The sequence below is a fragment of the Ovis aries genome, chromosome 18 (assembly GCF_016772045.2).
Source record: "Ovis aries strain OAR_USU_Benz2616 breed Rambouillet chromosome 18, ARS-UI_Ramb_v3.0, whole genome shotgun sequence".
Classification (NCBI taxonomy): domain Eukaryota; kingdom Metazoa; phylum Chordata; class Mammalia; order Artiodactyla; family Bovidae; genus Ovis; species Ovis aries.
The window spans coordinates 63,946,845-63,963,797 of NC_056071.1; the positions used below are offsets into that span (position 1 = coordinate 63,946,845).

A 16,953-nucleotide genomic window follows, 5' to 3' on the forward strand; every position below is an offset into this window, starting at 1 on the left:
AACTTTCTACTGTTCTGACGTTCAGCGCACCCATCGATTACCAGGAAGAGTTATGCCTCAGGTGAACCAAGCCAGGATTTTCCACAAACTATGTTTAATGCTCTTTACTTATGTCTCAGCCTACACTGTGCTATTTTTGCAACTTCTCGTGAGCTTTAGACTACTTCAAAATTTTAAAACTGTATACAAGAACTTTGGTTATGTTATCCCCATCTTTTCAGATATGGGCACCATGTATTAATACCATGGAAGGCAGGGGGTTTGCCCAAGGTATGCTGACCCCGTGTATCAGTCAGGACAAGGCTGCTGACGCAGCAGGACAATCCCCAACCTCAGGGACATACAGCACTATTTATTTTCCCTCACACGATGTGGCCGTTGAGGGTGGGCTGGGAGCTTGGCTCTGAATCAGGGTCATCCCTGATCGGGAGGACTGACCCAGGACAGAGGGCAGACCCCACCCAGAGTGCTGGGGGCACCATGGCAGAGAGGGGGCGTGGCCAGAGGTGCCCCAGCTCTTTGAGCTGCCACCCGGAAATGACTGATGTCACCCCCATTCACAGTCCACTGGGCATAGCCCGCCAGCTGGTAGTGGGCAGAGAAAGTCTATCCTGCCATGCAGAGAGGAGGGAGAGATGGAGAGACAGAGCCAGGACTACACACTAGACAGCAGATGTCTTTGAGTCCAAACGGGACCTGACACCCTTTGATCACACAGCCTGTGTCCTTTCCTCTAAACTCTGCAGCTGCACTACTGTTTTTAGTAAAAAGAAAAAGTTTAAATATTATGTACTTCAGCCTCTCTTTCAAAAGTTAAAACATGGAGGTGTAAAACCTAAGCATCTCTTAAACTACCCCTAACTTTAAATGACATCTCCTCTGTTCCTCAGAGAAGCATTAGCAGATAATATACCTGATAATTAGCGAAATTTGAATACTGGATAAAGAAGCAGAAGTTTTATCTGAGTGTGTCCCAAATACTGCATAGGGCCTACTGATTCTAATAAATTATTTATTACTTCTCTGAAATCCAAATTTAACTGGGCATTCTCCTTGAGGTGGGGTGTGTTATTTTTATTTCATTTTGTCGTGTTGCTAAATCTGTCCACCTCTCTCATAGGTGGGGGCTACCATCCTACCAAAAACGTATGAAACAATGAGAACTGAAAAATTAAAATAATGGGAAAATATGTAAGGTCAAGAGCACTGATACATGCAGAGGAGCCAGGAACTGTTTCTCAGATAAAACCGTAAGTTTAGAGGATGACCCACTGGGATGATGTCTGTGCTCCCTACAGCTCCTTTCTCCCCATTAACCCTCAGAGAACATGTGTTCCATGGGTCCACTGCTTCCAAATGAAACTCCAGCTGTGATAGAGCCCCCCATTCTACATCACATGGCCTTTCAGAGCCCAAGGAGTGAGGCCTAGTTTCGACCCTACTTCCCAACAAGCAGCACGTGACCTGGTACCGTTAACAAACCAAACCTAGGTTTGCTCATCCTCAAGAGGCAAAGCCCATCTACTGACACCAGACTGTGGTGGCAAAGCCCATCGACCGACACCAGACTGTGGTGCAGGAAAGTGAAGCTTCTATTGCAGGTGCCAAGCAACCAGTCCAGGGAGCTGGTGCTCAAAACACTCCAATTCCCCAATGGCTTTCAGGGAAAGGTTTTCAAAGACAGGGTAAGAGAAAGAGCTAGCTGCAGAGTGTGCGATCAACTCGTGGACACTCTTCTGATTGGCTGCCGGTGAGGTAATCAGGAGTCCACCTCATCAGCCTTCTGGTTCCAACCAGTCTGGGGTCTGTGTGCTTGTGGGCACCCTCTAGTCAACTTCTTCCACATGGTGGGGATTTCATTATCTGCAAAACAGCTCAAGGACTTGACCCGGAATATTATCTATAGCCCCTGAGGAGGAACTAAAGGCCCCTGACCTTGTGTAATGTACTGAAGTATTATTTCGTCTCCCTTGCCTGGTTTTCTTTGTTTCTGCATTTTCTCGTGTCTCTGGTTAAACTCATTCTTTGGAACTCGGGGAAAGCCTAGGAGGCTAAAGTTTTTCTGCAAATAACAGGCAGATGAAGGATGCGGTGGAGGGTCTGTCCCAGGAAGGCCCCAAAGGGTCCTGCAAAGTTACAGGGCAAAGAGGACCTGGATAAATGTTCATTGGACAGAATGGAATTGGAACGAAAAAAGAAGGGAAGAAAGGAAGGCAGGCAGGCAGGGAGGAAGGGAAGGACACACACACACACACACTGTAATTGCTGGGTGTGAACTCCACATAAGGTAACAACTGCACTGCAGTAGTATCTGAGTGCAGCTAATCCAGTTAAATATTTTCCAGATGGAGTTAATGGAATATGCATTTTCTCATTTGTCTTCGCTTTTTTACTGTCTTCCTATGTTTTTGGAACTGCTTAAAAATTACTGACTGAAAAAGACACAGGCACCCAAGTGCTCACTGCAGCACCATCTACAATAGCCGGGTCGTGGGAGCAGCCTAGACGCCCATCAGCAGAGGAGCGGATAAAGCAGGTGCATATGGACAGTGGGCTGTCGGTCAGCTCTAAAAAGGAGCGAAACTGGGCCATTTGTAAAGAGGTGGATGGACCTAGAGACTGTCATACAGAGTGAAGAAAGTCAAGAAGAGAAAAACAAATACCATATGTTAACGTATATATGTGGAATCTGAAACAACTGGCATAGACAATCTTATTATAAAGCAGAAATAGAGACAAAGATAGAGAACAAAGGCATGGATACCAAGTAGGGTGGGAGATTGGGATCGACAAACATATACTGTGGATGAGAGCGAAAGTCACTCAGTCGTGTCCAGCTCTGTGCGACCCCATGGACTGTAGCCCACCAGGCTCCTCAATCCATGGGATTCTCCAGGCAAGAGTACTGGAGTGGGTAAGTGCAAGTGAAGTTGCTCAGTTGTGTCCAACTCTGTGCGACCCCATGGAACAGTCCATGGGATTCTCCAGGCAAGACTACTGGAGTGGGTAAGTGAAAGCGAAGTTGCTCAGTCGTGTCCAACTCTGTGCAACCCCATGGACTGTAGCCCACCAGGCTCCTCCGTCCATGGGATTCTCCAGGCAAGAGTACTGGAGTGGGTAGCTGTTCCCTTCTCTAGAGGATCTTCCCAACCCAGGGATCAAACCCAGGTCTCCCACGCTGCAGGCGGATTCTTTACCAGCTGAGCCCCCAGGGAAGCTCACACACCACTGATACTACGTAGGGAATAGATAACGAGAACCTACTGTGGAGCACAGGGGATTCTACCCAATGCTCTGCGGTGACCTAAATGGGAAGGAAATCCAAAAGAGAGGGGATAGATGCATACATATAGTTGATTCACCTGCTGTACAGCAGAAATGAACAGAACACTGTAAATCAACTCTACTTCCATTAAAAAAAAACTTTTAAATGTCTCTCAACAAAATAAAAAATAAAATGATTTAATGAAACCAAAAAATTTTTTTAAAAAAGACGTCACTGTTCCGAATAATGAAATGAGGAGGGTTGTAACTGAGTCTGACACTTATTCTTTAGTTAATTCAGTTGCGCCTAATTATCTTGTTGCTTTGCAATCCAGCCTTCTCCCAACCAACACCAGCCCCGGGAGCACTCCTCATTAATTGCAGAGCAGCGTGAGGCGATCTCTTAAATATAAGAAGAGCAACCGTCTGCACCCTAACTTCTCTGCCACGTCCCCGAACGCCTCTGAGCATGTGGAAGAGAAAGCTTCCAGCTTCTTCTCTGAGGTGTGTGAGGAATCTGTGACTGTGTTTCCCATTATGTATCCCCCTCCACACCAGTTGACACTCTCTGTCCATTTGGAAATTGATGGGCCATTTTAGAAGAATCACCAAAAACAAGCCTGAGACAAGATGAACCACCTGAAAACGAATTAACTCCAACATTTCCACTGAAGATAAAACACATCAAGACACAGATCTGCCTTGAGCAACTCCTGGCTTTGGGGCTGCGATTTGATTGCTCGATTTCTCTGGCCAGTTAGCCCAGGTTTTTACACATTTTCCTCTGTGTCTATGCCGTTTTCTGTAATTAGAAAAAAATTTCAAATACTCCCAAACTCTTCTAAACTTCAAAATTATACCCTGAAGTCAAGTTTGCAACAAAAGTGGGACTTCTCTGGTTTACCTTCCCTGTAATGTGGTTTGGGAAAATGTGGTTTTCAGCCACGGCAAAGAAAAACAGTCTTCAGAACTCAAGCTGTTTTTGGTGAAATGTTACTTTTTAACTGAATATGTGTTTCCATGAGAAATGTTCTCTAGCAGCTGGAGGGTCAGCCAGCTGCGCTCTGCGCTGAAACACACCCAAGCCTGGAGTAAATTCTTAGGATGCTCACCTCTAGGTCCTGAGAATGGTCTGGTCTTTCCTTACAAGGAAAGATATGGCCTGATGGGCAAGTAAAAGGAAAGAGTGAAGTGTTCCTTTCCCAGACACCAGAAGATGAGCAAAGGGGTAAGATGGCAATGAATGAGAGCTCTCTGTTACAGAGACACATGGTAACAAGGAAAGAGAAGGGGGAAAAAGGTACTTAATCTACAAGATTAAAGATCAGATTGAGTTAACCCAAAAGCTGAGGTGGAATATTCTGGAGCAGCGCCGATAGGCATGTACCTTCTTTCTCTGACATCACTAAATCCAGAATTTTCTATCACTGGATGGGAAAGTGGTTCAAAACTCAGAGGAATCATGGGACAATGCAGATACCAGCCTTCCTGCAAACCCGACCTAAAGCTTGGTGGTGCAGATTCACTGTGGTGGACACACTGGGTTGAAGAGGGCAGCTTCCAAGCCAGGTGGCCTGCCTTTGGATTCCGGTTCCGCCGTTTAAAAGCTGTGACGCTGAGCCACGACTTAATCCCTCTGTGCCTCAGTTTCCTCTTCTGTAAAATGGAGCAGATGAGGACATTCTGCCAACTCTGTTTTGAGGACCAAATGCGTTCGTCAACATAAAGTGCCGGGAAGAACGGCCAGTATGTAGAAAACACTCGTTGATGTTCAAGAGTCCAGACAACTTCAGGTGAAGTCCCGATGAAATTCACAGCCTCTGGGAGGATCTCAGTTCTTTTGTTGACCGAGAACTCTTTCATCCAGGCATAAACACCCCTGTTCCACAGCTCACATTTGGGAACATTGCTTGAGAGCTTTCCCCACGACACTTCTGAGAAGCAGAGTTATGACTCCCAGGTCAAATAAAAGCAAACAGAGGCATGAAGATGTTAAGTAATTTGCGTCCAGTCAGAGAGCACCAGAGCGGAGATGAGCCCAGCTGACAGAGACCACCTTCCGCCACCAGGCTGCCGCTAGTGCACTGGACACACGCACCCTGCGTGGGCACCAAGTGAGCTGGCACAGGCTGGTTCTTCACATAAGGGGGCTTCACAGGGCTTCTGACACTCAGGAAGTTCCTGGACGAGAGCAATAATGTGCACAAATAATTTAGCCACGTGCATCTGGATGGTTGTTTTTTTTTTTTCCTTTTCATTCCTAAAGAGATGGGAATAACAGACCACCTTAGCTGTCTCCTGAGAAACCTGTATGTGGGTCAAGAAGCAACAGTTAGAACCAGACATGGAACGATGAACTGGTTTAAAATTGGGAAAGGGATATATGTCAAGGCTCTATACTGTCACCCTGTTTATTTAACTTCTATGCAGAGTACATCATACAAAATGCCAGGCTGGATGAATCACAACCTGGGATGAGGATTGCTGGGAGAAATAACAACCACCTCAGCTATGCAGATGATACCAGTCTAATGACAGAAAGCAGAGAGGAACTAAAGAGCCTCTTGATAAGGGTGAAAGAAGAGAGAAAAAAGCTGGCTTAAAACTCAACATTCTAAGATCATGGCAGTCAGTCCCATCACTTCATGGCAAATAAATGGGGAAAAAATGGAAACGGTGATAGACTTTATTTTCTTGGGCTCCAAAATCACTGCAGACAGTCACTGTAGCCATCAAATTAAAAGATGCTGGCTCCTTGGAAGGAAAGCTATGACAAAACAAGGCAGTGTATTAAAAAGCAGAGACATTATTTTACCAACAAAAGCCCGTATATTCAAAGCTATGGTTTTTCCAGTAGTCATGTATGGATGTGAGAGTTGGACCATAAAGAAGGCTGAGAGTCAAAGAATTGACCCTTTCGAGTTGTGGTGCTGGAGAAGACTCTTGAGAGTCCCTTGGACTGCAAGGAGATCCAACCAGTCAATTCTAGAGGAAATCAACTTTGAATATTCATTGGAATATTCATTGATGTTGAAGCTGAAGCTCCAATACTTAGCCACCAGATGTGAAGAGCCGACTCATTAGAAAAGACCCTGATGCTGGGAAAGATTGAGGGCAGGAGGAGAAGTGAGTGACAGAGGATGAGATGGTTGGATGGTATCACTGACTCAATGGACGTAAGTTTGAGAAAACCCTGGGAGAGTGAAGGACAGGGAAGCCTGGCGGGCTGCAGTCCATTGGGTTGCAAAGAGTCAGACCTGACATAGCGATTGAACAACAATCTGAATGTTCCTTCCATGGAAACCCCAGACGGCCTCTGCCCTGCTGCTGCTCACCCTGCAGATTCCCAGGACCACACCCCTAGGGCAGCAAATCTGTCTGGGCATCTGGGACTTGAGTCCAGTCTTCTGGTTCTGGGGATAACAACGCTGGGGCCCAGAGACAGCAGAGGGTAACACATCCAAGAACACCAGCTGATGCAGGTGGTGGTTAGAGCTTGGCTTCCCAGAAGAAGGGGAGAAAAGCAAAGCCTCTGAGTCAGGACCCTGAAGAGGTCTGTGTCACTGGAGAGGAAAGGCTGTGACGGGGGTGGGAAAGGTGGAGACTGGGAAATTCTTCAACGGGTCCATCCAGGCGCGAGACAGGGGACATTCAGTGATGCTCCAAGTCTCAGGGGAAGGAAAGCAGAAAGCAGAAACGTGCTCTCTGCTCTGCTCTCCTTCCAACACATTGTATTTAAACTATCAAATGTTTTAGCCAGTCTGCAGAAAATAAATCCTTTTCACAGGGGGTGAAATCTGGCGCTCTCTCCTAGCAGAAGGCCCATGGCTCCCACAGAAAACGCAGGCTAGCTTTCTGCAGCTTTTCTGCCCTCCACCCTATATCTGCAATTTACATAATCACTGGCAAATAAGATGATAAAAGCATCCTCTTTCATAACAAGCATATTGTTACTATTATTATTCTTAAGGCAAATTATCTTCTGATTATAGAGATTAGTCAAAACCACGATTCTGTTGATTGTGAGGTGGGGACTGATTTTTTTTTTTCCTAGCCAGGAGAAGAGCTGTTGTTTCCATGTTTGAAAATTACATAAAATGCACTTGGAGGGAAATAAAGTTTCTGAGATTCATTTAATTATCAGTTCTCTCGGAAGACTTCCAGCCTTTCACTTGCTTGTCTAGTCAAATATTGTTCCCCAAAGTTGATTCACTTTTTTTTTTTTTATTGCAGACCAACTTCTTCCTTTTAAAAGTATCTCCAATTTTTCAAAACTCTGTTTTTTCAAAGCAGGGAGAAGAGGGAGGAAGGAATAAATTGGGAGATTGGGACTGATATATACACACTACTCTACATAAAATAGATAACTAATAAGAACCTGCTGTATAGCACAGGGAACTCTTCTTGATATTCCATAATGACCTAGATGGGAAAAGAATCCAAGAAAGATTGGATATACGTTTACATATAACTGATTCACTTTCCTGCACGCCTGAAACTAACACAATATTGTAAATCAACTATACTCCACTAAAAAAAATTTTAATAAAAATTCTGATTTTTAGGTATCAGTGTGTGTTTATTGGGGTTTATCCATCATATAAGGAACACACACCTCGAAATAAAGAATATTTGAGAACAATGGCTTTGAACTGAAGAAATGCTTGTCCTTCCCAGAGCTCTGGTTGGAGAGGCAACTGAGAGGAACAGCCTCCTCCCCTGGCAGAGAGTGAGGTGGGGCTCAGGCCAGGTGAGAGTTCCATCAAGACCTCACCACTCACAGGACTCCAGGTCCAGAGCAGAGCGGACTGCAGAGCTTCTGGCTCCTCCCCACAGCACCAGTTTTCAGAGGCAGGTGCACTCACTCACCTGGAAAAGAGCATCCACCTGGCCTCTCCCCGTGGGGACGTCTGGCAACACGTGCAGACAGCTTGGGGCTTCCAAGGTGGTGCTAGTGGTAAAGAACCGACCTGCCAATGCAGGAGATGTCAGAGATGCGGGTTCCGCTCCTGGGTCAGGACGATCCCCTGCAGGAGGGCATGGCAACCCACTCCAGTATTCATGCCCGGAGAATCCCACGGGCAGAGGGCCTGGGAGTCTGATGGGCTATGCTCCATATGGTCACAAAGAGTCAGACAAGACTGAAGCGACTTAGCACGCACGAATGCAGACAGCCTGGGATATGACGACCAGGCAGGCGGCGAAGGTCATGTTCACTACCGGCATCTAACGGATGGGGCCCAGGGCTGTTGATAAAAATCTCAGAAGGTACAGGACAGTGTTTCCCCCTCCCACAAACAAAGAGTCATCTGATCCCAAATGTCAACAGTGCTGCGGCTGAAAACCCTGGTCCAGCTGATTAGAAATCACGTGAGACCTTTTTCTTTTAACAGAAAACTATGGGGAGTGGCTTCCCATGTGGCGCCAGTGGTAAAGAACCCACCTGCTAACGCAGGAGACACAAGAGACGTGGGTTCAATCCCTGGGTGGGGAAGATCCCCCGGAGGAGGAATGGCACCCCACTCCAGTGTCCTCGCCTGGGAAATCCCATGCACAGAGGAGCCTGGTGGGCTACAGTCCATGTGGTCGCAAAGAGTCGGACACGACTGAGCACAAAGGCACACACGGTGGGTGGAGAGGCTCTATTTGAACCCTCTCTGCTCCTGAAAACCCATCCTTAAGTGATGTCATTTTGGGTAGAATTACAAAAGAACAGAGCCAAAACTGTATAACTGATTATACCTTGGTAGGAAGAATTTCAAACAAAAAGATCCCTCCCCCCAAATACAAATATATAAACTTTTAGGGATGCAGATAAAATTGCCAAAGATCTGTCAATATGCTGACTTCACTACAGGTCTATATTTGAGCTGTTAGGTTGGGAGAAATCTGATGGAATACTTCACTCTCTTCCTTTAAGATCTTCTCTTATGTTTTGCTAATGTGCTGATTGATACTCATTAAAATATTGGTAATTATAAGACAGTGTTTCATGACCCCTACAGAGCATATAATAGTAAATAGGTTTTCCTCCTTTTAGCATGCTAAAACTAAAAAACACTAATTATGCATCCCATTCCTCAAAGAATTAAAACATTTCAGCATCTCTTACGACAGAATGTTGGCAACATTTTCTGCAAAGGGTCAGATAGTACATATTTTTGGCTTTTCAGCCCTCATGGTCTCTGTTGCAAGGACTGGACTCTTCCACGGAACACCCAGGGCAGCCACGGGCAATATCGAAATGAACGGGCCTGGCGGACTGCCAATAAAACTTTATTTACAAGAACAGGCTGAGGGAGGGGTTTGGCCCCAAGACTGTAATTGCGGCGTCCTGTCTTACAACATAGATTTCCTGAAAATAATGTGTTTAGGAGAAAAGAAGAGGGGAAAGTTCTGAGTCAGCCATTTAAAATATCGGCAATAGTTCTCACCACCTCACAAAAGCAGCCTGTGTACAACTCACGGCCAGTCCAAGGGGACCGAGGCACGGGCAGGAACAGGATTTAAAGGTTACACAGAAATCTGGAGGAAAAGAGGCACTGCAATCACATGGGTCAGCAATCCAGCGTGACTTTCATTTCTCTAGTAAGTTTCTCTTTCAGTTTAAAGCCTTGCTTTTCTCATTAGTGATCTATTTTCTGTATAGTATCGATAGTGTAGAACTCTGCTCAATACTCTGTAGTGACCTAAAGGAGAAGGAAATCCAAAAAAAAAGAGGGCACATATGTCTATGTATAGCTGATTCACTTTGCTGTGCCATAGAAATTAATACAACATTACACAGCAGCCAAATGCCAATAAAAAATTTTTTTAAATAAAAGTGAAAACAGGTTTTAAAAAATAGGATAAAAAAACAAAAATTTCTAGTAACTCACTTTAAAAAATGAAACAATAAAATTAATTGTAGTATTAATATATTTTGACCCAGCATACCCAGCAATAAATACTATTGCTTTATGTCAATAATAAAACAATTAATGATAATCCATGATAATGATAAATTATTAAGGCTTTCCTGGTGGCTCAGACGGTAAAGAATCTGCCTGCAATGGAAGAGGCTCTGGTTCGATCCTTGGGTTGGAAAGATCCACTGGAGAAGGAAATGGCAACCCACTCCAGTATTCCTGCCTAGAGAATTCCACGGACAGGGGAGCCTGGTGGGCTACAGTTCATGGGGTCGCAGAGTCGGACACGACTAAGCGATTAACACTTGCACTTTTCAATGAGAAAAATAAATAAAGCCTTGCTTTTAACTCAGAAACAACCCTTCCCTCCTTGTGGGAAGGGAGAAGGTGAGCTGGCCTGGAGGGGCTGAGAGGCCTGGGCAACCCCTGTGACGGGGCCTGGTCTGCAGTCACAGAGGCTGTTCTTATGAGGGAAGATGCACTTGGGACTCCCTAGCACAGAGACTTTCACTTTTCACTTTCATGCATTGGAGAAGGAAATGGCAACCTACTCCAGTGTTCTTGCCTGGAGAATCCCAGGGACGGGGGAGCCTGGTGGGCTGCAGTCTATGGGGTTGCATAGAGTCAGACACGACTGAAGCGACTCAGCAGCAGCAGCAGCAGCACGGAGACAAGAGAGCATCAGATCCCTGCTGGGGACAGACATTCCCTTTCCAAAACCTAGCAGGTGCTACTCCTTAGACCAGCTGCTTCCCAGTAACCAGGCATCTTCTCCTGACTGCAAGTCCACAAGGCCGGGGCCAGGAAGGGTCTCTCCTGGGTGAGGAATTGGAGGGAGGGTGTTTCCGAGGCATCAGGAAGCCAAGACTTGCACTTGGGCTGTGGGCACTGAGCCTGAGTCCGAAACCCCCCACTCGGCCTAGTCATTAACTTTTTGTGTTTTCTGTTTGTTTTTAGTTAGAGCAACAGCACCGCTTTTATTTGGCACTTAAAACTTTTTTTCTTTTTTCTTAATTTGTATTATATATTGGAGTACAGTCAATTTACAATGTTTTATTAATTTCAGAGGGCTTCCCACGTGGCTCAGTAGTAAATAATCTGCCTGCAATACAGCAGACATGGGTTGGATCCCTGGGTTGGGAAGAGCCCCTGGAGGAGGACATGGCAACCCACTCCAGTATTCTTGCCTGGAGAATCCCATGGACAGAGGAGCCTGGCAGGCTACAGTCCATGGGGTCACAAAGAGTCAGACGTGACTGATGTGACTTAACACGCATGCACACATTAGTTTCAAATGTACAGGAAAGAGATTCAGTTTTATCTATACATGCATCCATTCCTTTTCAGAGTGTTTTCCCATACAGACTATAACAGAATATTGAGGAGAGGTCCCTGTGCTCTACAGCAGGTCTTTGCCGATCATCTATTAGTAGTGTGTCATTTTGTTTTATGATGGTAACATATACCAAATACAGAATTTACCATTTTAACAATTTTTCAGACTTGTCCAATTGACTCCCAACCTTCGGTGACTGAGGGTCTCTGGACTTCCCTGGTGGCTCAGATGGTAAAGTGTCTGCCTGCAGTGTGGGAGATCTGGGTTCTATCCCTGGGTCGGGAAGATCCCCTGGAGAAGGAAATGGCAACCCACTCCAGTACTCTTGCCTGGAAAATTTCATGGATGGAGGAGCCTGGTAGGCTACAATCCATGGGGTTGCAAAGAGTCAGACACGACTGAGCGACAACTTGCATAGCCAGAAAAGGTGGTCAGGCTAAAAGACCCAGGAGGCGGTCACTGTGCCCAGCAGGTGACCACTGGGGTGGATGTGGGATATGGGCAAGGTGCCCAGAGCATCCACTGTCCCTGTCGTGGGTGGCTTTGTGGCTGATCGCTCATGGGGCCTGCCTGTCTCAGAGGGCTCTGAGCCCCTGTAGAGTAGAGCCCACCACTAGTTCACATCTGGACCACCAGTCCAGGGTGGGTGGGAGGGTCCAGGAGACGTGGCAAAGGAGTGCTCATATGTCTCTGTGAGAAGGAGACATGGGCTAGGTCTTTGGAGGGGGAGGGGGCCAGAGGGGACTTGGGAAGGCAGGAGAAGACAGGGGCAGGGACGGAGTGTGGAGGGCGGCCAGGGTCCTGCCTCCCGTCCTCCCCGTGGCCTCTGCGGCGTCCCCTCCCACGGCCGCCTGGCCCCCTGCCAGCAGCCCTCCTATCGTCTCCCACGCCTTCTCTGCAGGAAACCATGCCGTACCTAGCAACAGCTGCTACAGGGAGCCGACTCTCCGGAGAGCCCAACAACAGAGCACACGGCTGACTGCAACTCCCAGAAACGACTGAAAGGAAAGGCACGTTTATTTCAAGGCCAGGCTGGGACGGGATCTGGGTTTCCAGCAGTGGAGTCATGGCGGCTTCTGTGGCCGGCCCGACGGGGCGCTGAGCGGCTCGCCGGAGGGCGCCGTCCGGAGAAGGAGCAGATTCACCCTCTCTGGTCGGCAATGGTCCTTGTTCCTGAGATTCCTGTTGCTCCTTGTTCCCGTTCAGCTGGGTCAACATGTGCCTGTAAATTTCTCCCAAAAGGGAGATCACAGCAGCATCACCAGCCCCAGAAATGACAAACAACTCAAGTATGGGAAGGCAGCTGCCAAGTATTCAACAGGACTCATGTTGCACCAGAAAAAAAATACCAGATAAGAAAAATAAACCGAGTTGTGAGCATATTTCCCTAAATATGTCTCCATGTTGTGGTTCCTTCCCGTCTTCGGTGTAACGAATACACCAATTTGTCAGGGGTCATGGAGCGGCAGTCCTACGAAGCCTGCCTCGTGTCGGTGAACTCAGTCTCCTGGTCCTCTCCCTTCTCAGGGCAGAGAGCGATGCAAAGACTTCAGCACACAGAGCCACTGACGTTAATTTTCCTGCCAGCCTACTGGCTAAGGAACTCTACAGCTGTGACCGCCTGTTCGCCCGGGGCTCGGGCTCTACTGCGTTAAATCGAGTTGGCAGTCTGTTTTGGCAAAACGCTTTGTCATCATTGACTGGAAGATCCCGGGGTCCCTTTGGTATGGCAGAGGGTCTGGAAGGTGGAGGGTGGTCACAGTCACCCACCCCTCACCTTTGTTGACACAACTAGATGCCAGGATCCAAGAGCAGAGCAACCAGAAGACAGGGTTGGCCCTGGGAAGCCAGGAGCCAAGATCCGGGCGATGGGTAATGCGTGGAGGACTCGTATGAGGCTTTGGAGGCTACACGTTGCCCAACAACACGGAGCTGGCCAGGACACGAGGGTGTCTGCCAGCCTCCGGAGGCCACGCTTGGCACAGCCGTGAAACCCACAGCCACAAACACTGACAAGGCAAGAATAAAATAGGGTGAGAAACCAGCTTCCCTTTGCTTCTCAGACTCTTTGGAAGATTCTGGAAGGGCATTTGCTTACCCCCTGGAGCGAGAGCCCAGATTCCTCTGTGGTTCGGTCAGGAAGTGCAAAGAAGCGTCCATTGTGCCCAGGGCCTGTGCCACGACACCCGGCCCCTGCCCTCAAGGAGCTCACACTTGGATGACTTAAACCAAGAGTGATGCCGCAGAGGGTCCACGCGTGACCCTCTGAGGTCAAGGTGGTCTAGTCCCCGGCAAGGGCCCCCAGAGGGGCGGGGCTGAATCCAACCAAGGATCAACAACCGAGGACGAGAGGGCCTCATCAACGGGAAAGCCACCTCTCTGCTGTCTCCTACCACGCGTGCTTTCCACGAGATGAGAGCCACGATGCTTAAATGCTAACTGGCTACAGTGGTACGAAAATGTTTAATTTGCCATGGACGGCCAGGGGTCCAATGTGACGTCCCCGCCCCCAAGGAAAGCATCTGGCACCCTTTCTGCTTAAAGAGGAACAAGCTTCCCATGGACGAATCCTGCTCGTGAGACAAGAAAAGAGCCTCCTCTTGGCCTGACAGGACCTCGGAGCCGCAGATACGGGGCCACCCGGGGCCGCCAGAAGTGGTGTCTTCTGCTCCAGAGGCAGAACAAACATTTCCGTGGAGCGGCGACTTTAAGCTCCCCCGGAGGGAGGATGTGAGCTGTGAGAGCCCAGTGAGTCAAGGGCAAGGTCAGAAGAGCTCTGGGTGCGGTCCCTCTGTCTTGCCCTTGCAAAAGTGTTCCTGAAGCGGGTGAATTTCCCCATCGCCTTCGCTTCTCGGGCCCCTTCATTAACTGTGCTTTCTGGCCTCCTTTTATTTCTAATTGTTTTCTTAAGCTTCTAAAAGGAAACACTGCTTTCTTTTTAGACCTGCTTACATTTAAATCCACTTAACTTTTTGTCTGGGGCCCGTCTCTTCCGGAAAGGGCGCTGGGCTCCCTGCGGAGCGAGCGTGCTTGTTACAGAGTCGGAGGGGATCAGGCGACCTCGGGAGGCTGCCGCGTGCTCATTCCGGAAGACCGTTTGCGGGGATTTCTTTTTGTGGGTTTGCTTCCTTCGCCCAGCCAGATGCATTCTCATCCAGTCAGTTGAGTATGTGAGCGTGTGTTTTCAGAATCTGAAACTGTGGGCAGGTTGTTGTTTAGTCAGCAACTCATGTCTGCCGCTTTTTGTGACCCCATGGACTGCAGCCCGCCAGGCTCCTCTGTCCACGGGATTTCCCAAGCAAGAATACTGGAGTGGGGAGTCATTTCCTTCCCCGGGAGTATCTTCCTGACCCAGGGATGAAGCCCACATCTCCTGCATTGGCAGGAGGATGCTTCACCACTGAGCTACCAGGGAAACCCATTTTGTACTAAATAAGGACAGGCATTCAGGGTGGTTGCGATTCTGTTGGTAACAATAGTCCAAAAGGTCACCTTATATAAAGCACGTGCCTGCAACCCAATGTGTCAGCTGGCTTCATTCAGTCCTCCTCCAGATACTGCCGGCCTTGTGTTATCACCCCATTTCACAGATCACAAAACTGAGGCACAGGGATGTACAGCCACTGGCCCAAGTCACATGCAGTGACAGAACTAAGGTTCTAACACAGGTCCGATCCCTAATCATCCCACAATTTCAAGCTGTCCCAGTGAAAGCCCAACACCCTCTGTTTGATTTTAGAACATATATCCTTCTTTCAAAATGCAGATACAGGAAGTCCCCTACATAAGGATCTTCAAGTTACATGCTTTCAGAGATGCATTCTCCATGTCCAGTCACATAAGTTGGTTTACGGGCCTTGTGTGCATGCATCTCTCACAGGTCTCCTCCTGACAAACCATCTCCCACCTCCTTCCCCTCCTCCAGTCAATCACTCTTCTCGGCTGTTCACTCAGTATCAGCCCGTTTGCCAGCTGTTGTACTGCACTACTGTACTGTTCCAGGTTGGTGTTCGTCGCTAGGTCATGCCCGACTCTTTGCAGCCCCATGGACAGCAGCACACCAGGCTTCCCTGTCCTTCACCATCTCCCGGAGTCTGCTCAATCTCATGACCATTGAGTCAGTGATGCCGCCCAACCATCTCATCCTCTGTCACCCCCTTCTCTCCTGCCCTCAGTCTTCTTCAGCATCAGGGTCTTTTCCCACGAGTCAACTCTTCACATCAGGTAGACAAAGTATTGGAGTTTCAGCTTCAGCATCAGTCCTTCCAGTGAATATTCAAGACTGATCTCCTTTAGGATGGACTGGTTGGATCTCCTTGCAGTCCAAGGGACTCTCAAGTTTTCTACAGCACCACAGCTGGAAAACATCAATTCTTTGGTGCTCAGCCTTCTTTTAGAGTCCAACTCTTATATCCATACATGACTACTGAAAAAATCATAGCGTTGACTATACAGACCTTTGTCAGCAAAGTGATATCTCTGCTTTTTAATACACTGTCTAGGTTTGTCATAGCTATTCTTTAATTTCATGGCTGCAGTCACCATCCACAGTGATTTTGGAGCCCAAGAATACTATTCAAGGCACTATACTATACGATTAAAATTGTTTTATTTTTATGTTTGTTTCTTTTTAATGTATTATTTGTATGCAAAATATTATAAACCTATTACAGCACAATACTATACAGCTGACTGTGTTATTTAGGTACTTAGGCTAACTCGGTTGGATTTACAAACAAATCGGACTTATGAATGTGCTCTCGAAACAGAATTTGTTCGTATGTAGGGGACTTACTGTATTTTATAAATAAATTTTAAAAACTAATGTTGCAAGCCCCTTTGATTCGACTTTTGATTCAAAAACACACCAAGATGTCACTCAAACAAAGGAAGGTCAGGAAGGCCAGTTCTAGCAAAGTGATGGGACCCCCTCTTGGGGAAAGTTTTCCTGGGAGAGGAGACTACCACCCACAGCTCTCAGTCTGATACCGTGGGCAGGGCCGGGAGGGAGGGTCTGGGGTTCAACACGAGCCCGCAAGCTGTCCTGCCAAAGGGCTACAGGACAGGGAACGTGCCGATCCAGCACAAGTGCCAGCCACGCCCCAGCCCCAGTGCCATGAGTTGCAGAGAAAACAAATTAAAGAAGTGGTTTTTGAAACTGCCGTCAAGCCAGGGCACAGTGGAAGCCAGCCGGCCTACAAGTGAACGCCTTTCGGCCATGGCTATCCCCACAGCCTCAGCAGTCTGCTGTGCGTTTTACAGCAACTCACCTCCAAAGGCAACATGTGTTAAAGCCATCACTGGCTTATTTGTCACAGTTTACCTGTGACACTCAACCCCACGGGATGTTATTTTTCGCGGTTAGGAAGGCCGGGACGGCCAGCTCTCGCGGACTGGCATCTTTGGGGCCAGCCTCTCTGTGATGAAAGCAGGCGCTGTGCAGAG

The 16,953-nt window shown here is 47.7% G+C and overlaps 1 long non-coding RNA gene across 1 annotated transcript; it reads left to right on the top strand.

The window, feature by feature from the left end:
- The first annotated feature begins 9,667 nt into the window (after positions 1-9,667).
- On the top strand, positions 9,668-16,333 carry LOC132658140 (uncharacterized). The gene is made up of 3 exons (XR_009597297.1): positions 9,668-9,852; positions 11,674-11,739; positions 12,410-16,333. It is a non-coding gene; the product is annotated as an uncharacterized LOC132658140 (long non-coding RNA).
- Positions 16,334-16,953: the final 620 nt, after the last annotated feature.